The sequence below is a fragment of the Diabrotica undecimpunctata genome, chromosome 7 (genome assembly GCF_040954645.1).
Source record: "Diabrotica undecimpunctata isolate CICGRU chromosome 7, icDiaUnde3, whole genome shotgun sequence".
NCBI lineage: Eukaryota > Metazoa > Arthropoda > Insecta > Coleoptera > Chrysomelidae > Diabrotica > Diabrotica undecimpunctata.
Genome location: NC_092809.1, coordinates 5,581,841 through 5,603,059, shown reverse-complemented (window position 1 = coordinate 5,603,059; position 21,219 = coordinate 5,581,841). Strand labels below are relative to the sequence as shown.

Genomic DNA, 21,219 nt, shown 5'->3' with positions numbered 1-21,219 from the left:
TATATATAGACCAAACGTAGCAGCTTCTCGTTCCAGTTCTATAACTTTTTCGCTTAATACCCTTTTGTTGCGGCTTAATATTGTAACATTATCCGCATATGCACATATTTGCATTGATCTTGTATTAATAGAGCCGTTTATATCCAGTTTTCTAACAACAGCTTCTAAAGTTAGATTAAAAAGTGTTGTTGATAAGGCATCACCTTGTCTAACTCCATTTTGAATATCAATGCACACGTGCATTTTTAAATTGGTAATCTTGATTGGCATTAAGTCGGCCGATGGATGAATGGTATGGTAAAAGATAAGTACTCACGGCTCGGTGATAGTTTATTCGTTGCTCTGTACAGCATGGCATTAGGACACTATAAAACCAGATCATATAGGGTGAGTTATGAAGATCTGTACATCGTATGCAGGCCTCTAAGGGGAATAACAAATGCTTAATTAAACGTGTCTGCTCCCACTGTTTAATAATATACAGGATTTGTGAATTTTGCTTGAAATTTCTATTCGGCATAACTTTTGCACGATAAGTTGGATGTGTCTCTCAGGTCCAACTTTAAAAAATTAGTTTGTTTTGGTCATAGCAAAAATTTCATATTTAAGGTAAATAAAAAAATGTTAAAAGGATTTCCACTTCTATTATCCTCCTCCTCCTCTATCCTTTCTCCTTCGTAGGGATGTAGTGGCGTCATGTAATTTGTTTGACTATTTCTGTCCAATTATCTTTCTCCTGTGCGTGTTATTTTGCTTCGTAGAATGAGTAATCAGTCATCTCCTTTATTTGGTCTGACCATTGTACAGGAGATCTTCCTCTAGATCTTTTATCCACAATGTTACCTTCAACTATCATTCGCTCCGTGCCTCCTTTTCTTCTAGTTATATGTCCAAAATATCTCAGTATATTTTGGGATAGTTGCGATGAGTCTACGTTTTGCTAGAATTGAGTTATTTGTGCGACGGGCGATCCAGAGTATGCGCAACATTTTACGGCAGACTCACATTTAAAATGCCATTATACGCTTTGAATTGACTTTTTTGATTGTCCAAGTTTCTGAAGCATACGTGGCGATAGGAAATATCCATGCTCGAACAAGACGTAATTTTGTGTTTTTTGTGATGCCAGTGTAATTCTAATTTTCGTAAGTTTGACTTTTGAGAAAAGTTCTTTAGATTCTTGGCGGTCAGCATGTTCCTCTAGTTGTACACATGTGTTTTAAATATAATTATTTTTTTTCCTTCTGCACAGATGTTTTATAGTTGTATTTATGGTGCATATCTCTATTTATTTTTGTTTCGAATTTGATGTGCTGTTTCTTAGTTTTTACCTTTCTTCAACAAGATATTATAAAAGTCTCTTCAGTTATCCAATGTTTCTTCCTATCTGTTTTGTCTTTGAAATTAGTATTGTTGATGGCTTCAGTGATCCATTTCTTTGTCTACACCTGTGGTAAGCCAGCTTTTGCTAATGTTTCTCTAAACTTTTCCGGGTGTTTTGAAATCAATTTTTGTCTTTTATTTGTGATTGTTTTACTGTATAACTTAATGAGAAATTCTGCTTGTAACATTTTGTGGTCGGAACCACTATCTGCAGCTGGTTTTGTCTTTACATTGAATATTAAGCTCCTCCATCGTTTAGTGACAAGAATTCTATTATAGCGGTTTTCTATTATAGCAATATTTTGCTATAATAGAAGTAGACAGTCCTATTATAGCGGAACTGAAATTGCTGACAATGACATAAGTCATAATTGCCAATACACAAATACTTTGTGGCTACTATGGAGTAGAGCATAGACATTTTATATATGTCTATGGCATAGAAAATACCTTGGACAGACAAAGTCACAAATAGTGTAGTTCTTCGAAGAATGAACAAAGAACGGGAGCTGTTGATCACCATCAAGAGAAGAAAGTTGGAATATCTTGGTTATGTGATGAGAGGGAAAAAGTACCGATTGCTCCAGTTAATTATCCAAGAAAAGTTTCAAAGCAAACGAAGCGTGGGGAGGCGACGCAAATGGCTGCGCAATTTAAGAGACTGATTCCAGTGCACATTTAACCAATTATTTACAGCAACAGCTTCAAAAATACGAATAGCAATGATGATTGCCAAACTCCGTAGCGGAGAGGGCACTTGAAGAAGACGAAGAATGGCTTAGTAAAGAATGCAGTATACAATCGGAAATATACAACGAGTTGAGCGCCAACTCTATTAAAAAAAGTAATAATACAAATCAGATAGTTGAACAGATGAACATAATTAAAAAAAATTGGAATAAAATAATTTTTTAAATAAAAATAAACATATAACATTTATAACGTTACAATTTATATATTTTTGTTTCAATATATACATTTTATAGTAGTTGTTATAAAATATATTTCTAACTTTTTGACATATACCTATTATTTCGATATCCGGTCGAAAATATATAAATACATAAAAATCTCATGTTTAAAGATACTATTTTCCGTTTTATCTAAACTATGTCTTTGTTAACATTAGTCGCCTGTCGAACTTAATCAAGTCGAATCTAAATCATTAGTTTGTTTCAAATCGACATTTATCCTCACCAAATTTCAAATACACTACGGAAAATCCAATTCTGTTTCACAGTGCTTTTACCTTTAAACGGTCGTCAATTATCACCGTTCCGGTTAGACTTGAATTCTCTAGAAATCCTCTAAATTGAAAGTCGGGAGAGTTGCACATAACTTCCCCACGGAATATTTCCACTGAGCCAGTATGCAGTAAGTTGCAGTCAGTTGTATAAACTGCTCGATCTCTGTCTCTCGATGTTCTTTTGAAAGATAAGATTCCTCCTGGGTAGTTTTTTTTTAAATTTATTCCTGTATACGTTTTCCCTGAAACGGCAGCTGGATACTTAATGAGTATATGATATATATATATATATATACCATTATTATATATATATATATATATATATATATATATATATATATATAAATATGCAAGAAATACTGGTAATTAGTGACTGTCGATATAAACAAACAACACACTTTATTAGGGCTGCAGTCAGAAAGTTTGGCTGGGATGTTACAGAAATACTCTTTTGACTTTTGGTCTAACTTTCGGAATTGTTTTATTCCTTTTTCAAGACACTGTAATTAGAAGTATGTGTAAATATTTACAATATATCACAAATTTTCAGTGCAACTTACTAGTCGTTGAGATTATTTATATAAAGCTATGACACTCAACATTAATAACACACATATAACATATAACATATAATATAATGAACAAAATACATTTTAAAATTTAGTTAATGATAGTAAAACTTCGTTTGTGACATCTTTTAATGGTGTGTTTTAACTGATCCATAGAGAACAGAAAGAAAAAACAAAAATAGTATGATTAAAATGTAATTAGGTGTTCTTCATGTTTTATTAACGGAAGTAGTATATTAAACCTGTCTTGTTGGTATGCAACGTGTTTTGCATGCAGGTGTATTATGGTGTGTATATGTAAAAGTAAATCTTTATTTTATTTTTGATGTTTTGTAAGTAAATAACAATAAATGTTGCTTAGTTTATCTATGTCAGACTTTTTATTTATACAAGACGTATTGGATTTTATGAAACACATTTCCAAGAAAACACGTTTTGAATGGTTTTTTTCTTTTGCCAAAATAAAGCTAGACCAAAAGTCAAAATAGTGTTTCTGTAAAATCCCGGCCCATACTTTTTGACTGCAGCCCTAATAAACTGTGTTGTTTGTATATATATATATATATATATATATATATATATATATATATATATATATATATATATATATATATATATATATATATATATATGAAAATTACTAATTTTTCGGGAAGAACCGCGTTGAGAATTTATTATGTTTCGGCGCCCATTTTGGAACCATTTTTAAGAGGGATACTGGTCCGTTCCAGTTCGGGGTCTCATTCTGCTACTTCCCTCACTCGCAACGTACCAGTATCGTGTTGTGTATAAATACAAGAACCGTCAAACGGCACTAAGGTCTCAATCTGCCTACTCCTCGACACTGAGGAGTAGGCAGTGTCTCCTATTGTATGGCTATGTCATCTGCAAAGGTGGCAATTGTGTTTTGTTCTAGCTTTGGAATATCACACGTACACAATAAATATAGGAGTAGACCTAATACACTCCCTTGTGGCACGCCAGCTTTGATCTCTTTTAAATCGGTGTACATTATTTCTTGTTTTACTTTGAAATATATATTTGCAATGTATGATTCTAAGATTTCTGAATACTGTTTAGGCATAACTGTTCTTAGTTTATAGTTTAAATCTTCATGCCAGACCTTAACAAACGCCTGTGCTACGTCCAAGAAGATTGTAGAGCAGACTTTCTTTTCTTCTAATGTTTTTCCATTCAATTCGTTATTCTGTGAACTTGATCTAAAGTGAAATGTTTATTTCTGAAACCAAATTGAAGATTTTTTCTTTCTATTATTGGATTTATTCTTTTCAATAGAAGTTTTTCAAACAGTTTTGATATCACCAAAAGGTCGATAGGATGTCACTTTATTAGGAGTTTTACCTGGTTTGGCGATCATAATGACTTCGGCTACTTTCCAGAGTCTGGGAACATATCTCAGTCTAAAAGTAACATTTATTAGGTGTGTCAGCTTAGCTATGGCTTTTCTTGATTGATTTTTTAATAGTTCTCCTATTATGAGATCATATCCTGGAGCTTACTTAGGATTTATAATCTCATTTATCTCTGTTGATACTTCTCTAAATGATGTCCACGTTATTTTCTCTTCAGTTTTGAATGGTTCTTCCTATCTTAGTTCTTTACCATCATTGTCGTTGGGTTTTAACGTACTTTCTAAATAATCTGCAAATCTTTCTGCTTTCTTTTCATTACTTCTAGCCCAATTGTCGTTTTCTAACTTAATAGCAGGAGAATGAATAATTGGTCTCTTATTTCTTTTTGTTGCCTTCCATAACGAATAATCTGTGTTCTGATCAGCTGTTAAATTACTTAAAATGAATCAATTGTTGAATTTTTTATATTTTGTATCTCCCTTTTTTAGTTTTTTTGTAGTCTTATTTAGACTAGTTTTGTCTTGTGGAGCTCTGTATTTCTGCCATTTTTTTCTTAACTTTCTTTTTTCTTCTGTGAGTTCTCTGATTTCTTTTGGATAGTTGTTCCCTTTTTTCCCAATAGAGTATTTTCCCAAGCTACCTGTTGGATATTTTCTATAAAAACTTCTAATTCGCCTTCAAGTTGCCTCGTGTTTCTCAATGGCATAGCAAGATAAATTTTATGTTCAAGATTTATTTTAAAGCTCTCCTAGTTAGTTTTTTTATTAGTCAATATTGGATCGAACTCTTTTTTAATCACGGTAAAAATTATACAACTTTAAAAATGTATTTGTACAAAGAATAATTATATTATGTCGTGATAGTGATATATATTGTGTAGATATATATAGGAAATATGTGTATACGAATTTTAAATAGCAGTCAGATTTTATTTATACTGTTTTTACAGTTTTTTTTTTATTTTTTTCTTCACAATAAGCGTTTTTCTGAACGTTCATTACACCAAACCTACAATACATCAAGAGAGACATAATAAAACAGCTTGTCAGCGTTTATAGCCCTCCTCGTTTTGGTTCAGTGATAAATGAACATTTTTACTGTTGCATCGTATGTGTATGTTGTGTACTTCATGATAGAATGGAGCACCGTCGGACGATTTGTCGACTTTCATAATGCACTTCGGAATTATGGTCCGTGTAACAGATTCATTAGAGTAGAAATACGAGTGAGATTTTTATACTTAGTCTCAGAGCTGAGTTACGAAGGATACACATTAAAGTTTCTTTGTTTTCGAATTCACTGATAGGATGCCACGTCTTTTAAGATGGTCTGTAAAAGAGAGCGATTTGACCTACTTAAAAGTTATCTTTATATGGATGGGTTAAACCGTAAAGCCATTTTAAAGGTTTAAGGCTTTCCATTGATGACCTATATATGTTATCTCGTAAATTAAATATACAGTGATCATCAACTAGCATAAGTAATAGTCAGTCATAGCCGTATCTAAAGTAGATTTTATCTAAAAGTTTTTATTAGTATCGCCTAAATAGTACAGTCGTCAAAAATTTGACCCCTGAAAAGCATACGAACAAGCTGAATTTTGCAGAAACTATCAATTTTGGGACCCCAAAAAGATGCAAAAAATTTTTGTACTTTAACCCCTGGGCTTCCCCCTAAAACAACATATTTAGGGTGGTAAAAATGCAAAAAAATCGATTTACAAAGAATCTGTCTTTTTCTTAACGTGCCCTATCAAATCCCCTTGACGTTGGCGATTAAAATGGCGAAACTGTCTCTGTCTTGAGCTTTTGCTCAGCTTTCCTCATTCCTGTCCACTCCCTGATATTCTTCAACCAAGAAGCCTGCTTTCTACCAATTCCTCTGCGTCCTTCGATTTTACCCATCATAAGTTGAAGAATATTATATTGGTCTCCCCTTACTACGTGTCCAAAATAGGCCATCTTTCTACATTTGATGTTATCAAGCAGCTCGCGAGCAGTATTTGCTCTCTCAAGGACTGCCACATTTGTCAGCATAGCCGTCCATGAAATTTTCAGTATACGTCTGTGTAGCCACATTTCAAAGGCCTCCAGACGATTAATGGTGGATATTTTAAGAATTTTAAAATTTTATAAAAAATCTGTACGCCGCAAAAAAAATATTTTAAATACAAAATGTAGCTGAGATCATTTTGAACGAAAATGTTTAAAAGCTCTTTTTGCGTAGAATAAACCGTTCTCTTAGCAACAACGCTTGAAGCGACAGGCGATTTTGAATGTCAGTTCCGCACGCGAAATCAATAATATAAAAAATTTGGATTTACTCGACGGTAAAAAATCGATATCTTTTGATCAGACTCTCCAATCGACAAAAATCTAAATTCGATTTAAAGGTAAAGAATGCAGCTTTCGTATGCACTTGTGTATTTTGCTGCAAATGAAGTCAGTTTCAATAAAGCTGTTTAATAAATAAATTTTGAGCGGTTTTTGCAATTCTCGTGAAATCAATAATTCTTGTGGTAATGTAAGTGAGTGATTGGATTGGAATTTGCTGGGGGAGGTTCTATGGGATTGATTGGATTTATTATTGGGTTACTTGGGTTGGCTGATATTTTTACAAAGTATGAAAGTAGAAGCTGCTGCCTTCTTAGATGGAGTTGTGGCTCCCAAGATTCAATACGAACACTTTCTGCTGGGCTTGATTTGAAAGCACCAAGACATAGTCATAGGGATGTATTTTAAATCGAGTTTAGGGACTTTAGTAAGGAGCTACTAGATGTCATATAAGGAATATTACCATAGTCTAGCTTAGAGCGATTTAACGCTCTATAATACATTTTAAAGAGAGACTCTTGATCAGCTCCCCAAGAGTAGCCAGCAAGATATTTATTACATTGATTCTTTGGGCACAGTTTCCTTTAAGTTCCTAAATATGCTACTCCAGATAAGCTTTTTATTAAGGGTGATACCAAAAAGTGTCAAATAGTTAACTGTTTGTAAACGTAGTCCATTTAGAGTTATATAAGATAGATTAGGTCTACGCTTTTTGGTAAAATGAATTACTTTGGATTTAGAAGCTGATAGTACAAATCCAGCACGCGTAGACCAGTGTCTATTTTGTTTATTGCATTTTGTAGCAAAGTGCTGGTGGTAGCTGTGACCCTGCCTTTGTATTGTAGCTGCTTGTCGCCATAACGTTGGGAGCTGTTTTTGAGATCAGATCTTATTATATTACTTTAGCAGTTTAAGATGTGTGTCTAGATAAGGATTTTTTAAGAATATTGATGGGATATCATCTGGATTGGCTGCTGAGTTTTAAATGAGGAGATGGCTTCGTTTAATTCTAAGAGATTAAAAGGAAGATTAATAGAACTAGTGTTAGAAAATATGTTGGGGCTGGATATGCTGGTATCTGAGTTATTGGGAAAATTAGGAATATTTGACTTATTTGAAAAGTGGGAGGCAAAGATATCTGCAATATGTTGATCATCGGTAACTGTTTGATCCTGCGGGGAGATGGCGGTAATTTTGTTGGGTGTATTATGAGCTTTCATACAGACGAAATGTACCATCATATTAAATGTTGGTGCAAAGTAAAGATCCTATGGAGCTAAACTTTTATGATTACTTTCTCTTTATTTCTCCAAAACGTTTTTCGTAACCATTTAAGTAATCTTAAAAATAGTTATAATATTATAGTTTATTCGTCTTCCGGGTTTGGACCGTGTCATTTGTGAGTGACCCAAAAGTGGGTTCATCTCGACGTTTCGCTACAATTGTATGTAGCTTCTTCAGGAGAACAAAAAAAGAAAAAGAAACAAAAGACAGGAAGATGGGTAGTTAGCAACGGTAACTCAGTTACTCAACGCAACCAGAGGCGAATACTAACTACCAAGATGGGTATTTGGTCACAGTAACTCAACTACTCAACGCAGCCAGAGGTGAAAACCAAATGCCAGGACAGGGACGGCGGCTCCCGCTACCACGATGCAGCCACATGATTGGCCAGCGCGCGCTTCTTGACGTTCGCGCCACGGAGTGTGCCGATACGTCCCGACACGACAGGTCACCGCGACTATAAATAGAGCGGTAGCGGAGTAATCGTCGGATTCACTCCCTGCCTCTCGACGCGTTAGTGTTCTGAGCTGTTGGACGTGAATCCTTTTCCTGGCATTTGGTTTTCACCTCTGGCTGCGTTGAGTAGTTGAGTTACTGTGACCAAATACCCATCTTGGTAGTTAGTATTCGCCTCTGGTTGAGTTGAGTAACTGAGTTACCGTTGCTAACTACCCATCTTCCTGTCTTTTGTTTCTTTTTCTTTTTTTGTTCTCCTAAAGAAGCTACATACAATTGTAGCGAAACGTCGAGATGAACCCACTTTTGGGTCACTCACAAATGACACGGTCCAAACCCGGAAGACGAATAAACTATAATTCTGACTCTGGCCGTGGAAGCCTACGATTTCAGTTATAATATTGTTCAGTATTGTCAGTATTAAGTTGTATCTTTACGTTCCTATTTTGTTTTTATTTAAAATAATTATTTAAAACTCTATTAAAATCTTTTAAACTGTTTAATACCTAATTTTCTAAATTAAATACAATACTTTATTTTCTTTCCTTTTCACGAGAACAATATAATCGATACTTGCTTTTAGCGAACACTGGGATACTACTGAAATGCTAATAAACCAAATCATTTAAATTTAAATGAAGGATTTTAACTTATTTATGCCATTCGTTTTGGTTCCTTCATATCTCGGTCATTTAAAATACCTAGTAGTTCATTATATTCCCCCAAATTTTAAGTGCTTTTAGCCTTTCAATCCGTTGAGGCTTTAAATATGCGATGGTCGCTGTTTTGAATATTGTAAAAGTTTTACATTTTAAATTATAAACATTTAAAAGGTTTTATTATGTTTTGTTGTCTTTTTAATATGAATATTGTTTTTGTTATTTAGATTCGCCAATAATTAAAAGAAACAATTGAAGATTATTTTTTATATTTTACATTTGGTTGGTTCTTTGCTGTCTACTATTGTTTTAGTTTTCTGAGATGAGATTGTCATATTAAATTCTTTTGTAGACTATCTTCATCTTGGGCTATCAATATTGCGTCGTCTGCGCAACAGAGTATTTTGATTTATTTGGTTCCCATTCTGTACGCTCTTCTTTGTTAATGCTTTTGATGATTTCATCCATGATCAAATTGAGGATAGAGCTCAATGAATCCCCTTGTCTTATTCCGATGCCTATTTCTATAGGTTTTGTAAGTTGCCCATCAATTCTAACTTCCATTTTGTTGTTTTGGTAGATGTTTTTGATAGATTTTATAATATTTAGGAAAACTTCTCGTTTTCTTTAGGTCAATCAGACACAGAAATGCTGGTCTATTATACTCTAGTAATTTCTCAGTAATTTGCTTTATAACGAATATTGCATCTGTACACGATCTCCCACTACGAAAACCCTGTTGTTCATCTGCTAAACTTATCCTCTGATTTATTAGCACTTGTCAAATTTTAGTTGTAAGTTTTAGCGTAGTATTTAACAAGTTTATACCTCTGTATTTTTGTGGCTGTATTTTATCTCCTTTTTTGAATAGTAGAATTAGTTCGCTCGTTCTCCATTCTTTCGGTATTTTATTGTGTTTTATATAATTTTATTAATTAATGTTAATTATTCTGACATTACGCTTCACAATATTTCAGTAATGCGTTTAGTATCCCGTCTTTACCTGCTGCTTTTCTGCTCTTCAGGTTTTAAAGTATTCCGAATTTCCTGTACATTTATATTCTTCATTTGTGATAATTTTTGGTATTTTTGGTTCTAGCGTCGTTTGTTCTAAATTATATACGGCTATATTTTAAAATTGTCTATATTAGTTATTAGGATATTTTTATTACTTCCGAAGATCAAGCTTTCAGACTAACACATAACGGTTTCCCAAAAATCGTTACATTCTGTTGTTTTTTTCACCAACAGAACCGTGAATGCATTTATTAGAATGTGACAAAAGCGATCAAATACATCAAATGGAGTTTACTGGCTGATTCGAATATTCGTTTTGTCTTAGTGCATGCATCACCAAGTATTAACAGTTTAAACTGTGCAGTTTTTCAACGATTAAACACAACACATGACGGATATATGGGGACTACGCCGTATAAATTTGAATAATGTTGAGCGTTCATATAAGCCTATATAACTATTGAGTTATAAACAAATAAGAGTAATAGTATTAATTTATATGTAAAACGATTCTATAAACGAATTATGTACATGTTGGCTAATTTTGTAACAATTTTAGTTTGGCTAGAAAAAAGGGCTGGAATCGATGATATGTAACCTACAAAGAAAATAAAAACCCACAAAGCAACAAAAGAACTATACCATACTTACATAGTTGCTAATTACTCCAGTCTTCAGAGACGAAAATGACTGCGCCAATTATGAATGTTCTTTTGAAAAACACTTTTTTTTAGAAAAACTTTCGTAACTCGTTTTATTAAAAAACATAATTAACAAATATTCCATTGATTGTGACTCAAAACATTTCCCAGCAACTATACAATACTTTTACACTAATAATAATGAAGTAAATTCTCTATGTTCTACTGTTGATGCTAAGTTGGTGGCATCTGAATTTGTACTGGGGCAAGTTTTGTGGTGAAGTTGACAACTAACAGAAGGAATTGCTTAACAAACAAAGGCATGTTGGGCTTGGTCGCGATTTTCTCGAAAAGAACACGTAGTTCCTGGAACATGTTTCTCGTGTAGGGATTTCCCCTCAAGGTGTATCTGTGCGTCAAGAAGTGGTAGTAGATGAATGGTGTCAACAAACTGGCTCTGCTCATCAATATTAATAGCACTGTGTAAGGCATCAAAAAGATTTTTGTAAATGCAACTGCTTTAAGGATATTGAGGGACTGGAATTCTACTAGAGAAATCAGTAATCATGCGCCCCACCATGAATTTTGAACTAATGTATCTAACAACGTTAGTGAATAACTAGCAGAATGAAGTACGCAGAAGAGGAAAATTGGTACGAGTACCAATGATACTGGCAATACGTATAAAAATATCAACAAATAGAAAAGATTATGACAACTATCTTCTGAAAGTAATTCTGCAGCAAATTGTCTCGTGAATTGCACTCTGCCTATCCTTTGATGTAATCTCAATGCGCTAATAGCTGCATTTTCTAGGAGTACTTTGTAGTAGTAATTGTAAGGATTTTCAAATATTGGAATCAAGTAGGCTATGAAGCAGAGAATGCCTATGTCCCTAATTAGACCACAATTTATTTTGTGCGTAATTATATAAGCCTCTAATGTTTCATAATTTAAACTTCTAGGTAGTCCAGTAGGATTTAATGTGGGATTACTCATTTTTAATTACCCTTTATTAACTAACTGTCCAAACTATATTTAAACAATGAGTATTAAAGAAATTTAAGTAAGTGATCAGCAGTTCTAAAACTAATCACTTTCCAATCACATTAAATAAATATTCCAACTCGAATTATAAAATGTACTGTAATTCTAAAAATCATAAGAACAAACTTAATTTTGCTGAGAATGTAAATTTTTAGACCCCAAAAATTATACATACGTCTTTCTTGAGGTTCCAAAATTATACAGAGCATTTACATAGGTAGATGAATGACAAAAAATAAATAGTAATAAAAGTATCCAACTAGTTTGGCGATAATATAATTACTGTCTGCAGCTATCATGTGATATTAAGTTAAAGTTGTTGATGTTAAATGAAGTTAAATTTTGTTTAAAATTATTGTAAACAAAAGTGTTGTTTATTATTGGATCTTATTGCACTTAATTATTTAAAAAATTAATTTCTTATATTTAATAAATTTCTTAAACAGAAAAGGAGCAGACGAGAGCTGTTTCGAATTGTTTCTGAACTGTGAGAAACCCATTGAATTCAGTTCTACTAATGTAGATTAGAATTCTTAGTGATAAGCTGACCACGTAACAGTCGTGACAGCGGTTGTTTGTTCTCAATAATATAATTACAAATTGAAAATGACGGTAATCCTATTTTGTGCTTAGTTTGGAGGCCAATTAGATGAAACATACTCAGATGAATAATATGCAAATTCGAGTTTTGAGTTGAGTAGAACTTTGTTTAACACAAAACAATGAGCAGCTGGAACATAATTAGCAAGTGAAAAGTATTGTTTTTGAATAAAGTAAATGAAGATACTGTCAGTCACTTAACCTACTTTTGGAATGTATGAAAAATCCAGACAGGATAGTTAGTCTTGTGTCAGAAATGAACTGATTAAAAATGTGTTTATCTGGTCAACAATTTTATACTTTAACATTGACATAAATTAATTTTTAGTTATTCGTTTTATCGTGCGACGATAGTCTAGAATCTCTATTATAAATATTGAAGGTATTAGTAGAAACAAATCTGAGTGCTTCAAAAGGTACTCATTAAGAATAATATCGACGTGGTCGCAATTCAGGAAAACCATGTAAAAAACAAAGAACAAATTCTAGCTAGATGAAGAATTGAGGGCTATGATTTATTGGATGCAACTTACCATCCAGTTTATGAAATGGCAATCTATATTCGAAACAAAATAGAAAATGCACACATATGTTCTACATCAGACATAAATAACATTCATACGGTTACTATACAAATTGGCGAAATTATTGTCAGCTATATTTATAAACCACCGGCAGTCCTGTGGCCTCCGCATGTTATTCACGCCCATCCACACCCCTCAGTTTATGTTGGACACTTCAAGAGTCATCATGAATTCTGGAAGTATAGGCACAGGGATGAAAACGACAAAGCTCTGCTAAACTGGAGCGAAGAGGTTAACTCTTATTTAGTCTTTGACGCAAAAGATCGGAGAACTTTTCGATCTGCAGCCTGGAGTCGAGAATACAACCCAGACCTATGTTTTGTTTCCACAAATGAAAACAATCAACCACTAGTAGCTTCACATAAAGTACTCCTAGATTTTTTACATAGCCAACATAGACCAGTTTTAATAAAAATTGGCATCAAAATACCAATATTATCATCTTTTCCTCGACTAGGTGGAACTTTCAAAAAGCAGACTGGGCGACTTTTACTGAGAAATTGGACGAATAATAACAACACGTGCAAATTACATGATATTTGTTGGCGCTTATCTCTACAGCAAAGAACTATACCCACAGAATATCGTAAAGAGTATGTCCCAGGATGGAATGAAAAATGTGAGAAACTGTGTCAAGAATACAACGAAAGCCAAGACCAAAAATTTGCAGACGAACTACTGCACAGTTTCTACACATCCAGACGATAAAAATAGATGGAAACTGTGAAAAAATTTGACTTGAGTAAATCAAGCAGAACAGCATGGTCTTTACTTAGAAAACTTGGGAGTAGCAGACTCCCAACTAGAGGCAATGTATCAATAGCTCCCAACAGAGTGGCCCTTCATATTTTAGCAGCCTCAATAGCACCTAGAGATCGTGACCACACCACCAAAGTAGAACAAGATCTAAAAATACTAAAGTCTACATGCCCGCCTACATCTTATCTAAATACTCTGAAGAGTTTACTTCAAAATAAATTATTTCAGCAATATTAAGAGATAAAAGAAATTAAGTCTGGAAAGACATCCAGCTCCAATAAAATTGAAACAAAATTTTTACTCCACTGTGGCAAATATGCTAGGAAATGGCTGACTGATTTCTATACAGATATGTTAAAATCAAAAGAAATCCCCCATTTACTATAGAAGCCTTCATTATAGCCATATTAAAACCAGGAAAGGCAAACGATCAGCCTCAAAGCTACTGACCGCTCTGCTGAACTGTGTCTATAAACTGTTGGAACGCTTAATCTACAACAGAATTCGTAGAAACGTATTTGAATTGACACCTGTTGAGCAAGCAGAGTTCAGACCTAACCGCAGCTGCACAGATCAGATCCTATCCCTAACAACACATATTAAGCAGCTTTTTAAAGGAATCAAAAAACATCCGTTGTTCTTATTGACCTATCAGCTGCATACGATAATGTCTGGAGACAAGGACTAATCTGCAAAGTAATCCGTGCCATCCCGTGTCAAAAGGTAACTGAACTCATTGATAGCATGCTCACAGACAAACCTTTTAAAGTCACAATGGGTAACTTAAAAAGTGTCTAAATGAAACTTAGCAATGGACTGCCACATAGATCTATTTTGTCACCCTTACTGATTAATTTACACATCCCAGGCCACCTGGAACAACTTCGCAGAAATTTGGCTACGCTAACGACTGGTCCATTGAAGCAAGACATTATAACATGGATATTACAGAAAAAATACTAACGGATGACTTTGCTGTTATGGGAGAATACTTTCGCAAATGTAGGCTACGGTAGAATGCAACAAAAACCGAAGTGTGCTGTTTCCATCTGAATAATACACAAGCCAACCACTTTGGCTTGGGTATTATTCAGTAAACTCTCCGTTCTCTTTGAAAACAGACTGCTTACTCATAACTCAACACCAAACTATCTTGAAGTAATCCTTTATAAAAGGTATATACTTATATAATTAAAAGTATATAATTAATTATTTATCTTTTATAAAGGATTTTTAAATAAATTTTTTATGATAAATGGTATACAGACAGCTACAGGAACTTTCCCTGTGGATCTTGGAGTGACTCTGTAGAGATCATTCAGTTTTAAAAAAGACCTACAAAGAATAGCAGCAACACTGAAAACGCGAAATAATATAGTCCAGAAGCCTAGTGGCACCACATGGGGGTCCTCAGCCTCCGTACTCAGATCATCCGCTCTCTACACACTAAGATTATTGCCATCCAATTAAACCAGACCATGCGAATGATCTAAGGTACAATTAGACCCACACCGAAATATTGGCCTCCGATAAGTCACATTCCACCGCCAAAACTACGAAAAAGTCATTCTTTTCTCAGAGAATATCGAAAAATCATCTAAACATCAACTACCCATCCACTACGATGAGCTTGAGATCCAAATAAACAGATTGCGCTCCAGATATCCTCCATTGTTAAGACCCAACTCTTTACATCAGGAACACTTCAACATCACCAAGGCTTGGAGAAGACAATGGGAGAGCGACTCACCCCAGGAAGCACACCGAATAGCCTAACGCTAAACAGAATAAAAATAAGCAGCGCTAGATGTGGTACCAGCTTATATAGATGGGGAAAAGCCCATACTCCTAAGTGTGACTGTTAAAGTTACTCCTGAGTATAAGAAAATTAAAAACACAAATCTAACACTGGTGAGAAAGATAAATTATTAAGCATTCGGAAACCTTCTTAAAAATAGTGGAAAAGGACTTTTATGTCCCTAAAAAACAAGTACGACAAGTTATTCAATCCCAGCGAGAAAAAATTGTATCTACATCGAATAAATTCATACATAAACAAACACACAATCAATACTAATAGGTAGAGTAAATTAATTCAATTTTCGATAAAATTCATGTTTAAACAAAATGTTAAACATAAACATAAAATTAATAGAATTTAATAGAATACAGTTTTTTCCTTTTTAAAAAACATTTTAAAAAATCGTTACAGGAGGTAATTTTATTGAATATTATAAAGTGCGGAAAACTCCATTTAATTTTCCACTATGGTTTATGGATATTTCATGAGAATCCGACAAACTTTTTTTTGATAATATTTTAATGTAAAACACGAAAGTAGTTATAAAAAAGAAAATGTTTGTTTGAAAAAAAAGCATCAAATCCAGGTTAACAAATCTGCAAAACAAACATGCAGTTCGAAAACATACGCCATTTATAAAATCCACATTCCTCATTACGAGTCTTTGCTGACAATGGCTTATTCGAGTTAATTTTTACCATTTCTTTGTTTTTTAATATAGCTGCCTCGCTCTTGTACCTACGGAAAATAACGAGTTGCAGTCAATTAAAGCATACTATAATGACTACCTTGTTGCATAGTTTGCTATTAGTACGATGTTTTGCGAATATAAAATATGGGTTACGACGAGAAAAGATTAGTGATATTTTTTTCGGGAAAAATTTTTTATTATATGTATAGATATCAATTTTAACTAATACTAGAACCACCAGTATTCTAGTACATTTTACTGCACTACCTTTCATCTCGTACTCTGGCACTTTTCTCTGCTTTTTTTTTACACTTTTTATACAAAAGATCAGTTAAATACCTTGGCATATTTTTAAATCAGAAGCTCTCTTGAAAAGAACATATTAATTATTTGTCAAAAAATGTAAAAACGCAATAAATGTACTAAGAGCATTCAGTCATACAAAGTGGGGAGCAGACCCAAATATATCACTAATCTTCTACAGAGTACTAATACGTTCAGTGATAGAATATGGATGTATTTTATATGGAAATGCAAGATTGACTCAACTGAAGATATTCGAAAAAATAAAAAATAAGTATTTACGAATTTGTCTTGGATGTTTAATTAGCACACCAACAAATATTTTAAAAATCGAAGCAGCAGAGCCTCCTTGTATCTTAGATGACAATTTTTGTGTGATGTTTTCATATCAAAAACTCCTAGCACAAAAAAGATCTGACCAAATACAGAAACTCAGTTCCAAAATAAATAGTTTCTTCTGGCGACGCAAAAATCATCCAAAATTGATAAACAGTTGTCAGCACCTAATTCAAGTTAGTAGCAAGTTTTACAGAAATAACATCCTTCCCTCCTCTAATTGTGATTATAACCTATTAGAATTACATATCCACCATAATCCATCTTTAATTCAAAACATACCATCATATAACTTTGAACTTACGTCATTTGACAAAAACTCCACTAATCCTGATCTAATTATTTCCCATTTTAGAAAAATCATTAGTCGTTATAAAAATCATACCCAGATATATACTGATGGTCTGTAGTAACTTCAGAGAAGGTCCTTAAATTCAAACTATCTAATGTTAGTACTATCTATATAGCCGAACTGTATGCTCTCTATCGCGCCATAGAACTAATCAATCTGACAACAAACTGCAAATATATTATTTTAACAGACTCAATTAGTGCCATACAAAGCATCCGACATCTGTATCTATAAAACCGGCTTTAAAAAAAATTAAAACGGTACTTCTTCATGCTTATTTCAATCATAATGAGATAAATTTCATCTGGATTCCATCCCATATAGGAATAAAATGCAATGAAACTGCAGACCATAGTGCGAAAGACGCGATAGTGAGTGACGTTTCCGAAATCGTAAACACATCGGTATCAACGGATATAAAAGCTTATATAAAAAAATCAATCTTAAGTGCATGGAAAAATAAATGGAATGTGTCGAACTCAAAATTAAAACAAGTAAAACCCAGCATAGAGACGTGGAATGTGTTACCTACGTCAAGAAGCCAAGAAATAATATTAACGAACCTCAGAGTCGGACATACTATGTTAACGCATGATTACTTAATGAAAAAGTCCGAACCGCCGTGATGTGAAACGTGTAATACGACACTAACAATAATGCACCTACTATGTGAATGTCCCCTCTACAATCAACAAGGAAGTAACAACAAGATACCAGGAACACTTCTAGAAGCTCTAGGTGCAGACTGTAACTTTAACAATACTGTAACAAATACTGAATTTCTTGAAGACATTAATAAGTACCACAATATTTAATAAACCAAATTGTAATGAAGTAATTGTACCTAATGTAATCCATTAATTTTTAGCTAATGGCCATTTGGTCGATGCGATTTTCTAAATAAAAAAAATTACATATTCCTTAAAATTATCTAAATATTGAATCACATTTAATACATTTAATATATAGTCGGTTCGCTATATTTACGCGGGTTTCGGATTAACAAAATTATGCTAATGACTGATTGATAACCAGTTGCAGTAAACGACTTCCCAGAAAATTAGGTAAAAACTGCATTAATGGTCATATTTTAAAATACATTAAAATAATATTATGGTAGGTATAAATTTGTTACAATATTGCAGTTGAATTGATTCTTTGCCAGTGTTGACATTGTATGTTTGGTGGAAATATTTAAAAATGCCTAGACGTGTGTTAGATGTAGATAGTCTAATTTGTAGTGTACATAAGTATTTTACGGATGAAAAAGAAAATGGCGGTCCTTTAAAATCGGTAATGTCTGTTCAACAACGCGTATGTGATGCTATAGGAATTAGTGAAACCAAACTAAGAGGAGTATTACAAAATCGCAATAATGAACGGCCGAAAGAAGATCACCGAAAAACTCGCCTATCATTGAAAACGAAAGATATTCCAGATGGAAAAAAATTTGAAATTCGTGATACCATTTATCGAATGCGAGCCAACAAGGAACATGTGACCTTAAATACAATTCTCTCGGAATTAAAAGATAGAAAATTTGACGAAATTGGCAGAACAACTCTATGGCAAGTGATACATAATTTGGGTTTCAAATTTCAAAAGGAGGATAACAGAAAAGCCCTTTGTGAAAGAAGTTCTGTTGTGCATAAAAGAATTAACTTTCTAAGAAAATATTCTAAATTAAAAGAAGAAAGGGCAAATTTTATATATTTAGACGAAAAATGGATATTTTCTAGGGGTGCAACCAAGAGAATATGGCAAGATGATAACGTAAAGTCTATCAAACATACTGATGGAGAAGGGAAACGACACATAATTTTACATGCAGGAGGGAAATCGGGTTTTATAGAAGGTAATATTTTCATATTTAATATTTTCATCTAAATCAAAATCAAGTGACTATCACGATAATATGAACACAGAAATGTTTGTAAAATGGTTACATGAAAAACTTCTCCCAGGTTTAAGTGAGCCCAGCGTAATTATTTTAGACAATGCACCTTACCATTCTGAAGTATTAAACAAAAGTCCAACGAATTCTTGGACTGTTAATAAAATTAAAGAATGGTTGACAAAGGAACATATACCATTTACACAACATATTTTAAAATCAGAATTATTACGCTTGGCAAATATCCACGCAAAACCAAAAACCTTTGTTGTGGATCAGATTATTGAAAGTTACGGTCATCAAGTTTTACGTCTGCCACCGTATCATTGCCAGTTTAATCCCATCCAATATATGTGGGGAATAGCAAAACAATATTATGACAACCATATTGGGCCTAACGGTTATAGCGACGACGCAGTTCGGGAAACTTGGCGAAAGGGACTTTCAATTGTAACTCCAGAAGTGTGGTGCAACTGTATATTCAAGTGCGAGAAACTAATAGAAGATTGGTGGACTCGTAAAAATAAAATAAACGAAATAAGTCTAATCATAATAACAATTAATGGTGATGACAGTGATGATGATGACGATTATGATATTTTTGATGATAATGACTGATTTTCATTTTTGTTGGCAAGTTAAATTTTTTTATTTTTCATTAGAAATTCTCTCCATGGAACAAATATACATAGACCATATTTTCTGTGTGAAGTGTAATATAAAATTATTATTAGGTTTATATTAGCCACATTAGACTCCATTAATGAAGTAATTCTCCTTATTATACTGTCAATTATTTAAAAGATTTTCCATTATTATTTAATTAAAAAAAGTTATGGATTATTTTTCATTTCATTTGACCAGTTGATATTTCCCCAAAGAGCAGGTAATTAAAACTGGGTACTTACAATAAAATTTTTAATCCGAAACCCGCGTAAATATAGCGAACCGACTCTAAATGCGTTTATTAACTAAACAATTTTAAAAATATGGCCCGAGTCAGATTGTATTTATACATATGGATCCAAATGTGACGAATCTACTGGATGCGCTTTTTACCATTCAAATCAAAATATTTAAAAAAAATCAAACTTCTAAGTCAAATATCTATTTACACTGCAGAGCTCATCGCAATTCTTCAGGCTTTGAAGTATATTAATGCCCATCACAAGAGTAAGTTTGTTATATTAACAGATAGCAAAAGCTCGGTAGACACAATAATACAAACTAAATTATTAAGCTCTTTATCAGTAGTGATTATAAGAATTTTAGAAGCGGTCCAGTCAGTTACAAATAAAGGTAAAAAAATTTCTTTGGTTTGGATTAAGGCCCATTATGGAATTAACGAAAATTAAATAGTGAATAGACTAGCAAAGGAAGCTGCTACAACAGAAAAAACGATAGAAGAATCATTAATGCCAGTCACTGATCTACGACAATGGTTTAAGAAAAAACTAACAGTGGCAACAGGAACATGACATCTCATTGAAAGGTATAAGGTTTCATGATATCCAACCAAAAATTCATAGAAAACCGTGGTTTAACGGTTTGGCACTTCATTAAGACCTTAAACAGAGCAAGAAACAAACATGGTTTATATCCATCCCACAAAAATTAACTTTCTTCTTAAAGTTCCATCTCCTATCGGAGGTTGGATATCATAACGGCTATGGTCACTTTGTTGGCTGCTGCTCTGAAAAGTTGTAGTGAACTACAGTTAAACCATTCTCTAGGGTTCTTTCTTCAGCCAGGAGATGCGTCTTCTTCCTATGCTTTTTCTTCCTTGGATCCTTCCTTGCATAATAATTCTCAGCAGCTCATATTTTTCTCCTCTCGTTATGTGACCCAAATATTCTAGTTTTCTTCTTTTTATACTGTTCATAATTTCTAA

General features: G+C 33.3%; 1 protein-coding gene and 1 pseudogene across 2 annotated transcripts in view; one reads left to right on the top strand and one right to left on the bottom strand.

Moving 5' to 3' along the window:
- The window catches only part of sand (potassium two pore domain channel sandman), a 270,481-nt gene that overhangs the window by 185,158 nt on the left and 64,104 nt on the right, over positions 1-21,219 (top strand). The window lies entirely within an intron of this gene.
- Positions 11,058-11,960, bottom strand: LOC140444883 (Krueppel homolog 2-like; annotated as a pseudogene).